Genomic DNA, 19583 nt, shown 5'->3' with positions numbered 1-19583 from the left:
GAAGCAGAGATGCGACAGCAAAGTGTGGTGAAGAAACGAGATGGTGCCTGGCTATCCGAAGGAATCGCATCTGCGATCTTAAAGGCTGTCTGCAAACAAACAGCCATCCAAGTGAGGTGTCAACAAGTACACATGGAAGAAGCACACCAACCCATGTGGCCCAAAGATTGCAAATAATACAACCCAAATCTGAAGGTGGGAAGGCTATCGGAGCTTAAAGTGTCTTGCAGAAGGCTATGCATGGCAGGGAAAGTTCAAAATCCACGTTCAGGGTCCACACAGGGATGTAGCCTCCAGCGCATCCCCTGGATCATAGTTGAGAGACGTAAATACTCTTGTTACTGTGAGGCCGATGGTGGCAGATGCCATTAGGTTTCAATGTAATGTCTTACCAATTGATCTCCCTTTTGATTCATTTAAAAGCTGTTTCAGTTAAAAAAAAGTGAAGGGGAAATACACGTGGGTGGAGTCTTGGGCGAACCCCTCTGACCACAGACCAGGGGTGTGAGCAGCCTGGCTCTCATGCAGAAGGCCTTGGGAAATGGATGGTTGCAGATGCAGTGAGGTTAAAATTTGACGCCTTATCCTCTGACCTCCCTTTTGATCCATTTTAAATTTGTTCTAATTTTTAATATTTTCTGCTTTAAAAAAATCATTGTATTGGGAGCTCATACAACTCTTATCACACTCCATACACACATACATCCGTTGTGTCAAACACATTTGTACCTTTGTTGCCATCATCATTCTGAAAACATTTTCTTTCTAGTTGAGCCCTTGGTATCAGCTCATTTCCCCCTCCCTCCCTCATGAACCCTTGAAAATTGATTAATTATTATTATTTTGTCATATCTCACACTGTCTGATGTTTCCCTTCACCCACTTTTCTGTTGTCCATCCCCCAGGGGAGGTTATATGTAGATCCTTGTAATTGGTTCCCCCTTTCCACCCTCCCCTCCCTCCACCCTCCCGGTATCGTCACTCTCACCACTGGTCCTGAAGAGATCATCCACTCTGGGTGCCCTGTATTTCCAGTTCCTATCTGTACCAGTGTACATCCTCTGGTCTAGCCAGATTTTTAAGGTAGAATTGTGATCATGATAGTTGGGGGTAGGAAGCATTAAAGAACTAGAGGAGAGTTGTATGTTTCATCGGTGCTCCTGCTCATTTTCAATGTGATTTGAGTTTGAGGAACAAAAAGAAGTCTGAAGGGGAAGATCAGGCCTGTAGGGTGGGTGTTTCCGAATTGAAGTCTCACAGGACAGGCCTTGTGGAATGAGAGGTACATTGTCATGATGGGGAAAGTTCCTCAGTATCACCCCTGTGACTTTTTTCTCCCCAGTACAGTTTTCATTTTCTTAAAACTACTTCATAATAAGCCTCCACAATTGGTATTCTTTGAGAAAACCTATCACAATCACTCCTTAGGATACCTCTGCCCCCCCCACCCTGCCCCCGCCCGACACAGTCATTATACCTTCTGAGCTGACCTTTCTGCCTTGAGATGACCTGGCCCAGCAGATCTATTCGGACCCCACTGTTTCATGGCATCTTGCTCTCTGGATTGTGTTGGCAAATCCAAGACTTGCCCCCATTATGCTTTATTGCACAAAATCACCCTTCGCTTTGCTCTTGCTTTGCTCTTGTTCCATTCCTCGAGCTAGCTGATGGTCACCCCAAGTTTTCGGCACCCACTCAGCCAATCACCTGCGGTGGTCAAAATGGTCATTTAAAAGGGAAAACACTGAACCACGTGAGACCCCAGCTTCAGCCGCTTTGCTGTCAACAGTAATCCCATGGCCATCTTTCAGCACATGGCAGACGTGGGCCACACTTTCCTCACTCGGCGAGGTGAGCCGTCTTCTCTCCCCTGTCTCCTGTTTGAGGTCTTCCCGACCTTCCTGCAAAGGCTTGAGGCTGCCAGCTCTCAAAGATGGACAGCCGGCAGTGGTGCACGGTGGATGTCATTCCATTTGGAAATATAGTTTTCCTTGTTATGGTCAGGAGGCCATATCAGAAGAGGATGTACCATAAACCAATCACTTGGTTTTGTTGTTGTTTTTTACTTTGTATTATGAATTGGGTGGAAGTTTTCAGAGCAGATAAGCTTTCAGCCATTAATACACATCTCACTGAAATGCCCACAATGTCCCACCACGCACCCTCCTTTCTCCCCGGGCTTTCTGCTTCCGTTGCTCGTTTCCTAACCCTCCTGAACTGTGTGCTGGCATAGAAGCTGCCCTCTGGGTCCCAAAGGTGGACTATTCTAAGGGGTGGGTTCCTCCCTAATGTTACTGTTCCCCCGATAGGCCCGTCTATTGCTTGGTTGAAAACTGAGCCCATGTGACTGCAGCCATTGTGACTTAAGAGTCAGCATCTTTAAGAAAAAACAGTTTTGCTTAGCATTTCCTATGTCTTACCATTAGTTTTCAAGTATATGCTTCAACTGCATCCCACGGGTTCAGTCAGGAGTTGGGGGACTTAATTACCATTTGGATCCTGCTTGCTCAAGGAAAACCCACCCTCCATTTTCCTGGTTATTGTTTAAGATTTGATAAGAGGTTGTGATCTGGAAAGTAGAGTCAAGACAATGAATTACCGAGTCCTTCCTGTGTGGTCCTCACGATGGTGATCGCCCACTAGTGTGTACTGTGGGGTAACCATTGTTAGAAAATACAGTACAATGATTGCCTGTCCACTGAAGTGTGCGGTTGTGGTTAGGTGCCAGCAAGTTGGTTCCACTTTGTGGCTACATGAGACCCCACCCTGTCCTGCACCGTCTTCACTATTGTTCTTAGCTTGGAACCCATGGTTGCAGCCACTGTGTCAATCCATCCTGTCAAGGGCCTTCCTCTTTTTCGCTGCCCCTCTACCAAAAATGATGTGCGTTTCCAAGGACTGGTCTCTCCTGACAACATGTCCAAAGTACTTGAGACAAACTCTCTCGCCATCCTTGCCTCTAAGAAGCATTCTGGCTGTACTTCTCCCAAGACGGGGTTGTTTTTCTCTTTTAGCAGTCTCTGGTACTTTCGGCATTCTTTACCAGCGCCATAATTCAAATGCATCAGTTCTTCAGTCTTCCTTAGTCAGTGTCCAACTTTCATATGCAGATGAGGCCATGGACAATACCCTGGCTTGGGTCGGGCGCGCGTCAGTCCTTAAAGAGGTCTCCGTGCAGCAGGTTGACCCAGGGCACTACTCCGTCTGATCCCTTGACTGCTACTTCCTGAGCATGGATTGTGGATCCAAGCACGACAAAATCCTGGACAACATCGATCTTTTCTCCAGTTATCATGACGTGGACTCTTAAGTTAGTTGTGTGATATTTTGGATTGCTTTACATTGAGTTGTGATCCATATTATAATTCACAATCAGCAAGTGCTTCAAGTCCTCTCACTTCCAGCAAGCATAGACGTGTCATCTACATATCACGGGTTATCAATAAGCTTCTCTCCAATCCTGATATGCATTCTTCTTCACATAATCCAGCTTCTTTGGTTATTTGCACCGCAGACAGGTTGAACGAGTATGGTGAGAGAAACAACCCTGGTACAAACCTTTCCTGATTTTAAACCATGCAGTATTCCCTTGTTCTGTTCCCACACCTGCCTCTTGACCCAGGTACAGGTTCCGCATGAGCGCAATTAAGTGTTCTGGAAGTCCCATTCTTCTAAGGCTGCCCATAGTTTGCTATGGCTCATCCAGTCAAATGCCTTTTCACAGTCAATAGAACACATTTAAACATCGCTCTGGTACTCTCTGCTTTCAGTCAAGATCCATCTGACATCAGCAATGAGATCCATTGCTCCAAGCTCTCTTCTGAATCCAGCCTGAGTATCTGGCAGCTCCCTCTCAATGTACTGCTGCAATTACTGCCGAATGATCTTCAGCAAAAATTTACTTGTTAATGCGATATTAGTGATACTTGTCTCTAATTTGGGCATTGTGCTGGGTCTCCTTTCTTCGGTACAAATATGGATATCTTCCAGGCATTTGGCTAAGTAGCTATCTTCCAAATTTCTTGGCATAAACGAATGAATGCTTCCAGTGCTTCATCAGCTTGTTGAAATATTTTCATTGGTATTCCATCAATTCCTGGAGCCTTGCTTTTTGACTAAAGCCTTCAGTACAGCTTAGATTGCTTCCTTCCTTACCATTGGTTCTTGCTCATACGCTACCTCTTAAAATGGCTGAATGTAGGCTAGTTCTTTGGGGTACAGGGACCCTGTGCTCTTTCCATCTTCCTTCGATGCTTCCGACACCACTCAATATTTTTCGCATAGACTCTTTCACTATTGCAACTTGAGATTTGAAATTTTTCTTCAGCTCTTTCATCATAAGACATGCTGAGTGTGTAGACTGTCGTGTACACTACACTGTAGCCCATTATGCGTGCAGTAGCATTATGAAAGATGAAGGAAACATTGTGAGAATTACGAAAATGTGACACAGAGACAGGAAGGGAGTCCATGCTCTTGGAAGAGGTGTGCATATTGGCTGGTTTGCTGCATCGTTACCCCACATCGTTCATTTCATTTGTAGAATGCATCATGGGAGAAGTACCTGGCCTCGCTAGGCACCTGGGATTATCCTGCTCGTGTCAAAGGAGAGTGGAGCTACCTTAGGCCTGTGGTTCTCAAACCTTAGTGTAATAAGAATCATTTTTGGTCAGGGGTGCTGAAATTATAGACTAATTCCTCACGCTCGGAATGATTGGTCAGGTACGGGGCTTAGGAATTAAACTTTTTTATGTCTGTCGAGTAGTTCACTCGATATAAAGCACAATGCCTTAGGACATAGATCAGGGACTTGTACCAAGACCATGCTTAGGCTGGAACCTGTATCTGGGTCTGTCCCAGTGTATTTGTCTAGTTTCAGGAAATGGAGCTTCTTCTAGGCCCTCTGACCTCCCTCGGACCTGGCTGGAGCCAACTACTGATTGCCAGTCCTCTAGGATAGCCACTGCCGCCATGTGGTCCACAACCTTTGCCTTGCAACCACATGACATGGCCCGGTTGTCAGGGAACTCATCAGACAACTGTTTGAAGTGACACCTAGCCATCTGCATCCTCTCCTATTTTTTTAAAAGTAAGTGAATATTCTTTTATTTGTTTGTACCAATATTTGGAAGTCTGCCATTCATATTGGTACTGTTATTACCGTAATGCAGCAAATTACAATATAGCACAATACAAGTAAGAAACCAGGTAGGATTTATAGTTAAAACAGAGCAGAAGGGGAGAGGAAATCAATGAAGCTCCTTATGGCTTAACCTTCCCCCACCCCTAAGTTGTTTTGTAAGACGACTTCCAACCTGATCTATAATACGTCCAATCAAATAATCCTTCACTGTACCCCTTTGCACGTTTAGTTCCTATCCTCGAGGTTAAATCCCACATATATTCAAAGTAGCATTAAATATATGTATAGGCAGGGACATTTTATCACGTGGTCTAGAGCCGCCAAGGTAACTGTCAGGAGGCTATTGTTGAGTCTTTGGTCATATAACCACAATCTTCTCTCTCTCTCTCTCTCTCTCTCTCTCTCTCTCTCTCTCTCTCTCTCTCTCTCTCTCTCTCACACACACACACACACACACACACACACACACACACACACACACACACACTCACACACTACAGTAGGGACAAAGAAAACCAGGCTATAAAGGCAAGACAGTTCGAAACCAAGAAGTCCTACAAAAAGAGAAGGACGCGTCACTGCCCCGGATGGGCACGGGGCTCCGCGTCTATCTTCACACACCCTCAGACCCTGTGCCTCTGGGCTCCTTAGCAGGAAATCTAATGTGCGTATGGTCTGCAGATCCTAGAGCGACGCTTGCTGGAACTGCGGCAGCAGGAATCCTTCGCACAGTTCTGGACCAGCGTGTTCCAGGCCTGACCGTCCCAGGATGGGCTATCCCAGGCTTGTTGCCCCACGTCCACTCCCAACTGCTGTTCCAGGTCTGGCTGTTCCAGCTCGGATCGCTCCCACGGGACGGTTTCTGGACGGCAGGTTTCCTGGTGGCAGGAAGCCCACAGAGAGCGTCAGGCACCCTGTGGGTGCGGAGACCTTCTCAGCCCCACCAGGGCCATTCTTTGACCAGTGGCTGGGTTCTGCCACCTCTTCCTTTTGCTTCCCTGGTTCGGAACCAGGGCATCCCCTGTTGGTAGCCCAGATCCAGAGAGTGCGTGTGCCGCTGGAGGCCGAGGCCTTTCTGTTCTGACGCCGTCTGTCTGCGCGAGCACACTTAGGTCCGTCCGCTTCTGTCCTGGCCCTGACTTTCCACCTTCCCTGGGCAGGACCAGGGCAGCTGGACTTGGGGACTGCCGGAAGCCTCAAGGAGCAAGCCCTCGGAGGAAGGCCGGGGAGACGGCAGTGTCGGTGTCGGCGACGTCAGCTGACGGCGTTTTCGTCTATGTGTAATATCGTCAGCCCTAAAATCGTAGTTACTGGCGAAGAGTCTCCAGAACTAGGTGCTTCCGGAGGCTTCGGGGAGAAGCTGTGTCCACATGCACGTTGCCGAGCAGAAGAAAACCATCCTCTCCTATTTGGTAAGCATTCTCCCATCACGTACACATGCACGCACACATGCACTCTCACACACACAAACACGCACTCTCACACGCACTGAACACTGGGCCTTCTCTCACCTGCTGCTGGGTCCCCTCCCTTGGTGCCATCTCCGCCATTGCCCACACCTGCCTTATCCTTTATCCCACTTCCATCTTGCTTCTGGGAAAAGAAAAAAGAAAAAGCTCGCCAGCCAGAATCTTAAAAAGACATGCAAGGAGCTGTAATGTTTGCCATCTCGTTAGTCCAGCCAGCTCCTGTTTTGTCAGCCAATATATAACAAAAAATGGAACTTGTGAAAGTCTGATATTTGTTCCCTAAAATCTGTTTAAAAGGTGCTAGAGAGATAGCCCTTAAAAACTGCCTGTCTAGATCCCACCTGGAAGCTCCGTAAGTGGCCTGGACTTCAAGCACACCTGTAGCAGATGAAAGGAAGTGAAACACTCCCGTGTTTTTATGGCTTAAACACCCCGGTGTAAGACGAAGCAGATGACTACTCTCCCCATGATTTGGATTTGAAACTCATTTACTTTAGTTCAAATCTCTTGCCTTGAGGAGGGTGCCCAACAAATGGCAATTTAAGACTAAAATAGCCAACCATATGTTGGCTATTTTCACATTCTCTTTGCTTTTTATGCCACATTTTAGTCCAGCAGGCAGAGTTATGTCTTTGTGAATGCAGGTTATTGAAAGTTTTGCCCTAAGGAGCCCTGGTGGTGTCGTGGTTATGGGTTGGGCTGCGATCTGCATAGCCCAAAGTTTGAAACCACTGGGAGATCCACTGAGCTTTCTATGCTCTTGGCCGCATCTACTGCAAGAATGAAGACCATTCTCAGCAACCAGACTGTGGACATTCCAGAGAATGTGGACATTTCCCTGAAGGGGTGCATGGTCATCGTGAAGGGCCCCAGAGGAACCCAGCGGAGGGACTTCAATCACATCAATGTAGAACTCAGCCTCCTTGGGAAGAAGAAGAAGAAGCTTTGAGTTGACAAATGGTGGGGAAATAGAAAGGAACTGGCTACTGTCCGCACGACCTGTAGTCATGTACAGAACATGATCAAGGGTGGGACACTGGGCTTCCGATACGAGAGGAGGGCTGTGTGTACCCACTTCCCCATCAACGTGGTTATTCAGGAGAATGGGTCTCTTGTGGAAATCCGTAATTTCTTGGGTTAAAAATACATCCAGGTGAGTGGGTTGGAAAGGGGGAACTGATTACAAGGATCTACATGTGACCTCCTCCCTGGGAGACGGAAAACAGAAAAGGGGGTGAAGGGAGACGCCGGATAGAGCAAGATATGACAAAATAATAATCTATAAATTATCAAGGGCTCATGAGGGAGGGGGGAGCAGGGAGGGAGGGGAAAAAAAGAGGACCTGATGCAAAGGGCTTAAGTGGAGAGCAAATGCTTTGAAAATGATTAGGGCAAAGAAAGTACAGATGTGCTTTATACAATTGATGTATGTATATGTATGGATTGTGATAAGAGTTGTATGAGCCCCTAATAAAATGTTTTAAAAAATACATCCGGAGGGTTTGCATGAGGACAGGTGTTGCCTATTCCATTTCTCGAGCCCAGAAAGATGAGTTAATTCTTGAAGGAAACAACATTGAGCTTGTATCAAATTCAGTTGCTTTAATTCAGCAAGCCACAACACTTAAAAACAAGGATAATCAAAGGTTTTTGGAGGGTATCTATGTTTCTGAAAAAGGAACAGTTCAGCAGGCTGATGAGTAAGCTCTAAGAGGTGTCCTTTAGACTTGTCTGTGATGCTTTACTCCAATCCAATAAAGTTTATGTAATGAAAAAAAAGAAAGTTTTTCCCTGTCTCCAACCCTCATTGTTTGTGTAAATAGTGTCCTGTCACTTAAGTTTTTAATCTGTACAAGGCAACTTTCCATGTACTTCAGTCTTTAAGCTGTCCTGTGCATGTCTATTTTACTTTCCTAGACAGTATTTTAAACTCCATATCACTGACTACATGATTACTATTATGGAATAACCATAAACCCCATGGGGGTGATTTATAATGTTCTCCAGTAATTTGATGCCTCTAAAGTGGACCAAGGAATCTATCAAGGGGCCTAAGGAGGAGGGGGGAAGATCTGGTCCCAAGGGCGCAATAGAAAGTAAATGTCTAGAAAAGAATGTACTAATACATCTGATACAATTGATGTATAGATTGTAACAAAAGTTGTAAGAGCCCCCAATAAAATGCTCTTTTAAAAAAATCATGAATAATGTAGGTAATAAATAAAGTGGACCAAGGACATATATAAACTATAGATTATAGAATGGATTTTGAGCTCACACTTAATCATAGCCCTAATCTAAAAGCAATTAAGTCTTATGGTGTGGTCTTATTCCATACTGGCCCTCACGAAGACATCACTGAAGATATAGATGCTCTAGCAAAGCATGGTGAGGAAATCAGATGGTGCCCGGCTATCAGAAAGCATAGCATCTGGGGTCTGGAAGGCTTGTCTTCAAACGAAGAGCCAGTCTAAATGAGGTTCAGCTACGTCCATGTGGAAGACGCTCACCAGCCTGAATGACCCAAGGATTGAACATAATAGGAGAAGGGTATTAGAAAAAATAATTTAAAAAAAGAGAGTGGCATTAATTTCTGAGCACCGAGTTTGCAGAGGTATGGATGACAGTGACAGCCCTAAAATCCATCTGCAAGTCTCCATGTGGATTAAGCCCCTGACCATTGACCAGAAGTAAGAATAGTCTTGATATCAGATAAAGTGCACTGGAAAGTGATGTAGTTAGGTTAAAATTTAATGCCTTATCATGTATTCTCTCTTGTCATGCATTTTAAATTTGTTCTAGTTTGCACTATTTTCTGATTTTTCAGTTAAAGTTTTTCTGTCTTATATATTACTCTTGCGTAATCCGGGATAGGTAAATCTATAGAGACAGTAGCTGGATAATAGTTCCTAAGAGTTATGGCAGGGCAGGTTGTGGGGAGAAAATGTTGTAGAAGTGTATTGTAGTGATGATTGTACCAACATTTTTAATATGTTTGAGCCACTGAATTATATGATGTGTGAATTATATGTCAATAGAACTATTAAACAATTTTAACATGGCAGTAAATGTTTTTTGGTTAAAAAAATTTTAACTAGCTTTCTATAGGTATTTTATCAACAAAGGCCTTCAAATGGCCATCAAACATCTGAAAAGATTCTCTGAGTCACTGGAGATATCTAAACCAAAATTATGATGTGATATCTTTATACTCCCACTAGGATGGTTAAGAAAAAATGAGAGAGAGAGACAAATGCTGAGAAGGATTTGGGGAAATAAATGGGCTGTGTACATACTATGGCCTATAACTCAGACAGAGGGAGGTCTAATACAGGCTGCAGTGTGTATAAGGCAGGAAGACATTATACTGAGTGAAATCGGTCCATCACAAAGGATATTGTACAATCTTCCTTATAGAAAAAGATAAGAAAAGATAAAGTGTATAGAGATTAAAATGTATGACTGGTTACCAAGAGTAGTTACTGGGGGTGGGAGGAAGGGGGAAAAACAGAGGCTAACAGTGTTGGAAATGAACCACATGGTTAAGGATTAGTGTCCCACACATGATTCTTGTCATTGCTGGCAATAAGTTGTACACTGTAAAACGTTGAGCTGGCAAAAGCCACGTGATAGATATATTCACCACAACTGCACAAAACGTAGCTGCTGCGACTACCTGTGTGCACCCAAACCTGTCATGGAATTTGGCTCCTTGGTTTGAAGGTTTAGGGTCATGAGTTCATGGGACTCCCCAGTTCAGTGGCCTAATGACATGGCTAGTGTTTCTGTCCTACCTCCTAGCGCCTAGTGCAGTTCTGGGAGCTGTCAAGTTTTGTGAGCGGCCGTCCAAGGCCCAAGGATTGGTTTCAATTTGGTAAAACAAGAGAGGGAAACGGAGTGCCAGGAACAGGGGGCAGGTGTGGAATGTGCGGCTAAGAGCCTCCGTGAGCTGTGTCTCATTTGCTGTGAGAGGAAAGCACGGGCCGGGCCCGGCCAGCCTTAAGGAACCTTTTGAGAAAAGATTGCACGGGAGAATCCTGATCTCAGGGGGATGTAGAACAGTTTCACGGTTTCATGGCTTCTGGACTTTCCACAGTCACGGTGGGTCAGGGGAACCCTGAAACTATTACCCTGAGATAATCTTTAAACCGAAAACCCCAAATATCATCTGACATGTTCTTAGGCCCTGAGAGTAGTTTAACTTAACTAGTAGATTAACTAGTTAAAAAAAGGCTCCCTTTAGTAGTTTGCTCTTTGAAGACTTATGTGATCAGTAAAACCAAAATCAGGATGCGATATCATTACACTCCCACTAGGATGGTTAAGAAAATATGACAGAGAGAGAGAGAGAGAGAGAGAGAGAGAAGCAGAATCAAGTTGAAAGATGAAAGAGGAACCGAGGGGCGTCGAGTTTACGCTCACGAAGGAAGAACCACTCAGAGAAGGAGTGTGAAGGGGTCGCCCACTTCAGAGAATGTAATCCCTGTCATTAATTGTACATGAACAAAACTATTGGCGTATGTTTTGCTGTGTACTTTCCCAACAACAAACACCATTTAAAGGTAAGAAAAGAAAAAAAGAACAACCACCTTTCTGCCTTTTCTTCTCTAAATTACACGTTAGGAAAGTCTCTAAGATTGAAGTCGAGAGAAGTGCATATCATTACTGAATATCCACTCACCTTGAAAGTTCAAACTGATGCCAAGGAAGGCTATGGTGGATAAGTTGGCTGGCAGCTCCGCACCCAGCTTGTTCTTTGCAACCAGAACCTGACCTACCTGCTCCAGCAGCTTGTTAATGGCCTAGCGCAGATGCGAGAGCAGATGAGCAGTCCCTTAGCAGCTGTTTGAGCCGCAGGCTGGCAGGCATTCTATCCACAGCATGCGAGGAAAGGACTTTGGGCTAAGCCGAAATGAATGGCTCAGAATCTGACATTGTGTGTGGCAATTTCTGGGTGCGTTCTACTTTGCATACATTCCTTGTCCCATGCTGTCCTCCCAAATGGCAGGTTTCCAGCTCTGTCTGTAAGAGATAGAGGGAAAGCATGTCTGACAAGTGCCCTTCACAGTCTGAAAGATGAGGCGAACTTCGATGAATCTATATATACTCCAGGGAAAAATGCCCTGGGCTGGCCAGTCCAGGGTGGAATTGCATAAGCAAGTGGTATTGCTAGGCAAGGACATACAGTCAAAAGATTCTTATCCGAGCGGCGGTCAAGTTTTCCTACAGTGAATTCAGCACGACAGCCAATTCTTGCTCCCTCGGAGGAGGCGAGCAGGAGGAGAAGGCACATGGGGAAATCGGGAGGACTTCTTGGCACGAGGAAGCCAAGGGGGATGTGCAGCAGGATGCACATTGGGGGGACTGGGAAAAAGAGGCGGAGGAAGAGGAAAGAAGCACCTTTATCAGAGAGAAACCATAGGAGACACAGGCTCATTCTGATGCTGTCTTTTGTGTGACTTCTCTCCACCCCAAGGGCATTAACAGGCTATCATCAATTTTATCCTGTCCATGGGTCTTGAAACTGCTTCTGGAAAGCGTTGCTGACTAAAATTTGAACCAGTGATGCACTAACATTGAAAGTGTAAACATCAATCGTCGTGTTAAGGTTATAAGGGCTATCAAAACTATTTCCTCCTGGGCACAGTGTCAGTCATTTCAGTAACTGACAGGAAGTGGGCAATGGGGCTAGTCTTTGGTCCTGATGGTCCAATGGTGAGATATAACGTAGGCATAAAAAACTAAAAAGAAGGGTGGGGGACACAAGACTAACATGCAGTCTCTTTATACTTTATGTATAGACACTGTAATTTTTAATCCCTGGATATTATTGTATTATATTACTAGATTAGATATACTCCTTATAAATAATGAAGCTTATCTATTTCCATCTTAAAATCACATGAGACTTGATACTTATTGATTCTAGCTAGTAAACACTATAGGACAAATTCAAATCAAGTCTAATGTCTAAAGAAAATTTAAAACAGCATACCAAAATCAGCCAGTGCAGTTCTCAGAAATTTATAGTCATAAAACCTCAAAAAAGATAAGTAAACTAAACTTAAAAGAAGCAGAGGAACTAGAAATGAACAAAATGGAAATTGGCGAGAATAGAAAATAGAGAAAATGAAGAAAACCAAAAATTGCTTGAGTGAAAAGATAAAATTAATAAACTTTTAACTAAACAGACAGAAAAAAAGAAAGATGCCTCAAAGTATTAAAATCGGAATGTCATAGAAAGAGAAAGAATAAATATTATGAGTGGTTGATCTAATTGTAAGGATTTTGGTTTTCTTTACACTGAGTTGTCATTCATACTGCAAGTTGTAGTCCTTGAGCTTCAGCCTCAAATCCTCTTCACTTTCAGCAAGCAAGATTGTGGCATCGGCATATCAAAGGTTCTAATAATCTTTCCTCAATCCTGATGCCCAATTCTTCTTCACATAATCCACCTTCTCTGACTAGCTGCTTAGCAGACAGATTGAATGAGCATGGTTAAAAATTACCAACACCTTCCCAAATTTAAATAAATAACATCGTGATAAATGGAGAAAAGACTGAAGTTGCCAAGGATTTCCTCTTGCTTGGGCTCTCAATAAATGCTTATGGGAGCAGCAATTAAGAAGTCAAATCACGAATCACATTGGGCAAATCTACTCCACAAGACTTCTTTAAAGTGTTGAAGAGAACAGTGTTTTAAATTCTCTATAATTGGCTAAACTAATGACATATCAATGCATAGTGCTTACACATTGGGCTGCTAACTGCAAGGTCAGCAGTTTGAAATCACCAGCCAGTTCTTCAGGGAACAGATGAGGCTTTCTATTCCTGTGAAGATTTTCAGGATTGGAGACACACAGGGGCAGTTCTACTCTGCCTTATATGGTGGCAAATAGTCAGCACTGACTTGATGTCAGAGAAAGTGATGCCCCAGGGGGCATCAATTCTCTAAGATAAAATGATAATATTCTCTAAGATAAAATGAAATTAAAGTGATCCAGAGACATATATAAGCCCGAGATATATGTCTATGATTTTGGGCTTTGGGGGCTTGCACTTAATTCTAGCCCTAACCTAAGAACAATCAGTTCTCATGACATGGCCTTGCTGGATGCTCACCCTCATGAAGAGATCACTGACAAGATGAGTACTATGCCTAAGTGTGCCAAAGAAACTAGATGGTGTCTGGGTACCAGAAAGAAGAGCATCTGGCATGTCCATCCAGGTAAGATAGGCCGGTTAAACAATCCAGAGGAGAAAACAAGGGTACCGACGGTTCTGGGGGACTCAGGAGAGGGGGAGGCTGGGGAAAGAAACAATAAGTGATCTACAATCGATGGTGAGGAGGGTGTAGGATGCCTGGTGGGGCTTAATCAAGGATAATGTAGCCGAGAGTAGTTACTGAAACCTGAATGAAAGCCGAATGTGACAGTAGGACAAGAGGAAAGAAAGGACATAGAGGAAAGAACTAGGAGGCACAGGACATTTATAGAGGTCTAAATACAGACATGTACGTAAGTAAATATACTTATATATAATGATAGGGTAACAGATCTATGTACATCTATTTATATGTTACATATTAAGGTAGCAGATGGACATCTACTCCAGTACTCTCTCAAGGCAAAAACACTTTATTCTACTAACCTGATGCTCACCTTCCCGACACGATCGCTAAAGACAAAATGGGTGCATAAGTAAATGTGGTAGAGAAAGCTGATGGTGCCCAGCTATCAAAAGATATAGCATCTAGGATCTTGAAGATAAACAAGCGACAATCTAGCTGAGAAGCAACAAATCCCACATGGAAGAAGCACACCAGCCTGTGTGATCATGAGGTGTCAAAGGGATCAGGTATCAGGCATCAAAAACCTAGAACAAAAAACATCATATCATTGTGAATGAGGGGGAGTACAGAGTAGAGACCCAAAACCCATATGTAGATAATTGGACATCCCTTACAGAAGGGTCACAAGGAAGAGACAAGCCAGTCAGGGTGCAGTATAGCACCGATGAAACATACAACTTTCCTCCAGTTCTTTGATGCTCCCCTCCCCACCCAGACTATGATGACCTCAATTCTACCTTACAAATCAGGCTAGATCAGAGCATGTACATTGGTACAGATAAGAGCTCACAACACAGGGAATCCAGGACAGATAAACCCCTCAGGACTAATGATGAGAGTAGCAACACCAGGAGGGTAAGGGGAAGGTGGGGGGACAAAGGGAAAATGATCACAAGGATCTACATATAACCCCTTCTCAGGGGGATGGACAACAGAAAAGTGGGTGAAGGGAGACAGCAGTCAGGTTCATGAGGGAGAGATGGAGGGTGGAGGTGGGGGTGGGTGGGAATGAGGAGCTGATACCAAAGGCTTAAGAAGAAAGAAAATGTTTTGAAAATGATGATGGCAACATATGTACAAATGTGCTTGACACAATGGATGGATGTATGGATTGTGATAAAAACTGTAAGAGGCCCCAATAAAATGATTTTTTAAAAGAATAAAGAATAGCATCCGGGATCTTAAAAGTTTGTTTCCAAGCAAACAGCCATCTAAGTGAGGCATCAACTAAGTCCACAAGGAAGAAGCCCACCACCTCTGAGATATAAGGATTGTAAATAACGTAATATAAATCTAAAAGAGGGATTGGCATCAGAGCTGTGCAGAAAGTTTGCAGAAGGCTGTGGATGACTGTGGACACTCAGAATTTACTTGCAAGTTCCGCACATAGATTTCACCTCTGATCATAGTTGAGGCTATAAAAATCTTATTAGCAGAAAGCGAGTTTTGTAAAGTCAATTATGACAGACGTAGTTAGGTTACATGTACTATCGTATTATTTGATCTCCTTTATAACCCATTTTGGAAGCTGTTTCAGTTATAAAAAATAATGAAGGAGACTGCACATGGATTAAACCCTTATTGAAGCCTTCTGACAATGGAGCAGGGTTGTGAAACAGCCTTGCTATCGCGCAGAACGCATGGCACGTGGATTATTGCAGATGCAGTTAAGTTCAAATATACCACCCTATTATTTGAACTCTCTTGTGATCCATTTGGATTTGTTCTAGTTTTTAATACTGTCTGCTTTCTTTTCAATCGATGTTTTTATTTATTTTACTTTGTTATTGCTGTTAGGGTTTTGTTTTTTTAACTTTCATTTTGTTTATAATGGTTTTCTGTATAGAAAGCCAGGATAGGTAAATCTATAGAGGCAGTAACTGGACTTCTTGAAGTGATGATGTTAAAGGTTGGGGGGAAATAGGAAGCTAAGAACAATGAATACAAGAAAGAAGAAAATGTTCTAAAACTGATTTGGGGGATGATTTTACAACTCTTCCGGAAATGATTGCACTACTGAATTGTATGATGTGTGAACTACATGCAGAGCTGGGCGGAGCTTTCATAGCACACGTTTTCCCACTAGGCGAACATTGAACAACTTGCTCTGAGTTAGTGCACCCAGTGGCATTGCCTGCTCTGGTCACGATACATTTTTGTAAAAGCAGTTTCACTCGAACCTCATTTTTTATGATGGCTGACTGAAGAGAACAGCATGCGGCTATGAAATTTTGTTTCCAGCTCAGGAAAAATGCCGCAGAAACTGTTGTGATGTTGAAAACAGTTTACAAGGTCAGTGCTATGGGAAAAACTCAAGTGTATGAGTGATTTCCTTATTTTGAAAAAGGTGAAATGTTGGTTAATGATAAACCTCATTCTGGATATCCGTCAACTTCCCGAACAGACGGAAATGTCAACAAAATTTGTACACTTACGTTCCAAAACTGACGATGGACCATTGGAAGAGGTGGGGAAGCTATCTGGATGATCTTGGAGCTCAGCGAATTTTATCAGAAGATTTGGGAACGAGAAGAGTTGCTGTGAAATGTGTGCCTCGGGTTCTGACTGAGCAGGAAAAAGAGCGTTGAATGAAGACATGCCACGCTTTGAAAGAACAGCTCTGAAGTGACCCAGGCTTTTGGTTCTTTGAAAAGATTAACAGAATTGACAGACCAGTGGCAAACCTAACCAAAGAAAGGAAGGAACAGATTTCAATGGCAAGGATGAGGGATGAAACAAGGGATATTACAATGGACCCTAATCAAATCAAAAGGATAATTACACAGTGCTACGAGGGCCTGTGCTCCAGTGAATTCAACAACTTGGAAGACATGGACAAATACTTGGAAAAACAATCCCTCCCTAGACTATCCCAGGTGGATGTCAAGAACTTCAACAGACCCATAGCAATAGAAGAAATAGACAAGGTTATCAAGGGATTACCAACAAGAAAATCCCCTAGACCAGATGGCTTCACAGAAGAATTCCACCAAGCATTCAAGGAAGAACTGACACCAATTCTACACAAACTCTTCCAGAACATAGAAAAAGATGGCGAACTACAGAACTCTTTGTATGAAGTTAGTATAATTCTTATACTTAAACTGGGCAAGGCTCCCACAAGAATTGAGAACTACAAACCAATATCTCTAATAAACATTGATGCAAAAATCTTTGATACAAAATACTGACCAATAGAATACAAAAGTATATAAAACAAATAATTCACCATGACCAAGTGGGATTCATACTAGGGATGCAGGATAGTTCAACACAAAAAAAGACCATTAATATAATTTGCCATAGTATTGACATGAAAAATTATAATAACCACGTGATAATATCAATAGATGCAGAAAAAGCATTTGAGTACATCCAACACTAATTCCTGTTTAAGACACTCAATAAGATAGGAATGGAAGGAAAATTCCTCAATATAATGCAAACTATATATGAAAAACCAACAGCCAATGTGGTAGTTAATGAAGAAAAGACGAAAACAATCTCACTCTTATTTAACATTATACTGGAGGTCTTAGCTAACAACATATGGCAAAGAAAAGACCTCAAAGGTATTCGCCTTGGGAAGGTAGAGGTGAAACTATTGTTCGCAGATGACATGATTTCATATATGGAAAATCCCAAAAGCGCCACAAGGGGAGTATTGGAAGCAATAGAAGAATATGGCAGAGTGGCAGGACACAAGATCAACACACAGAAGTCTACTGGACTGCTATACACATTAGACAAGACCACGGAAGCGGGGATCAAAAAGGCAGTACCCTTTACCATAACCAAGCACAAATTGAAATATCTAGGAATATACTTTACTGAAAAACCAAAAGCTTTGTACGAGGAAAATTACAGAACACTATTACAAGAAACCAAGAGTGACCTCCACAAATGGAAAAATGCCCCATGCTCGTGGATCGGAAGACTCAAGTCAATATAGTAAAAATGTCAGTTCTGCCCAAGGCACTATATAAATCCAATGCTATCCTGATCCAAATACCAACACCTTTCCTTAAAGAATTGGAAAAACTGATTACCAACTCCATATGGAGAGAGAATAAGCCCAGATTTAGCAGAGAACTCCTCAAGAAGAAGGACAAAGTTGGGAGGCTTGCTCTACCTGACTTTAACATATATTTTCCAGCCACAGTGGTCAAAACAGTGTGGTATTGGCATAATGACTGTTACTCAGACCAATGGAAAATAACTGAAATCCCTGAAATACAACCATCAGCATACAGACGATTGATCTTTGATACGGGCCCAAAAAGTCTAAAATGAGAAGCGATGCCCTCTTCAACAATTGGTGCTGGAAAAAATGCAGATCTACCTGTGGAAAAAATGGAGATCTACCTGCAGAAAAATTAAGCAAAACCCTTACCTCTCTGCATGCACAAGAATAAACTCAAGGTGGATCACAGACCTTGAAATAAAACCCCAATCCATTAGGGCCATCAATGAGGGTATTGGGACAAACCTGAGAACTTTGGTGCAGGGAATACATAGGCTATTCGATATCAGGAAGGCCACAAATACATATGAGACACAAATTGACAAGTGGGATGTACTGAAGGTAAAACACCTGTGTACATTGAAAGAATTCACCGAGAGAGTAATAAGAGATCCCACGGGACTTCTAAGAGGGCGGCGCGGCGGCGCGGAGAGGCTGCCTCTGGAGAACAGGGCGCCAGGAGACCTCAGGCAGCAGTGCTTTGGGCCATGGCCTCCGACCTGGACTTCTCACCTCCTGAGGTGCCAGAGCCCACGTTCCTGGAGAACCTGCTCCTGTACGGACTCTTCCTGGGCGCCATCTTCCAGCTCATCTGCGTGCTGGCCATCATCGTGGCCATTCCCAAGGCCTGTGAGACGGAGGCAAAGCCCTCTGAGCCGCGGAGTGCTGAGGCGACGAGGAAGCCCAAGGCTGCTGCTCCTTCTGCAAGCAAGAAGCCCAAGAAGGAGACCAAGAAGAAGCGGTAGACGAGCAGGCCTGTGGAGCGGGGCCGACACGAGGGCCTGAGGGAGCACCCCTCCCGGGAGTCAGCATCCTGTTCCCACTCCCGCCCGCACGTAGGGTGTGAGGGGCCTGGGATGCCCTGTGACCACAGAGAGCTGGACAGTCATGACAGGCCCCGGGCTCCAGCTGGCCAGACCACCACTTCCTCTTCCTTAGGTTCCCATGACAGTTTCAGTCAAGGGCCCCGTAAAACTCCCAGTGAGCAAAGACGGCCAGGGAGTTTGTTCCAAAGTCAGGGAAGCTCCCAGAGCTGGGCTGTGCCAGTCATTGGGTCCACCCTTAGTTGCCACTCTGTGGCTTTCCATGACAGTCCCAGTATGCCTGTGAGCCCCCTGCCAGGCCTCACGGGTCAGCGCGGCGGCTGCAGAGCCAGTGGTCCTACTTGTGGCAGCCGCAGCCACTGCCGCAGGGTGGCTCAGGAAGAGAGCCTTGAGAGCCTGCAGATGCCTGGGCCAGTGACGGCCGCTCCTCCTCCCCATCTGGGAGAGATTTGCAGGGTGGATGCATGCTTCAAAGATACAACAGTCCCGAGCCTTTGACACAGGGAGGCTTGGCAGCCTCAGCCCCACCTCTTTGTAATCCACTGTAGCATTT

The 19583-nt window shown here is 44.1% G+C and overlaps 2 pseudogenes; both read left to right on the top strand.

Annotated features, from left to right (window-relative positions):
- The first annotated feature begins 7393 nt into the window (after positions 1-7393).
- LOC142454524 (large ribosomal subunit protein uL6-like) lies at positions 7394-8316 on the top strand (annotated as a pseudogene).
- A 10306-nt stretch (positions 8317-18622) lies between these two features.
- On the top strand, positions 18623-19142 carry LOC142454523 (protein MANBAL pseudogene; annotated as a pseudogene).
- The last annotated feature ends 441 nt before the right edge of the window (positions 19143-19583 follow it).

This window comes from Tenrec ecaudatus, chromosome 8, assembly GCF_050624435.1.
Source record: "Tenrec ecaudatus isolate mTenEca1 chromosome 8, mTenEca1.hap1, whole genome shotgun sequence".
Taxonomy (NCBI): Eukaryota; Metazoa; Chordata; class Mammalia; order Afrosoricida; family Tenrecidae; genus Tenrec; species Tenrec ecaudatus.
The sequence above is the reverse complement of the archived record's forward strand: the minus strand, read 5'-3'. Positions and strand labels throughout refer to the sequence as shown.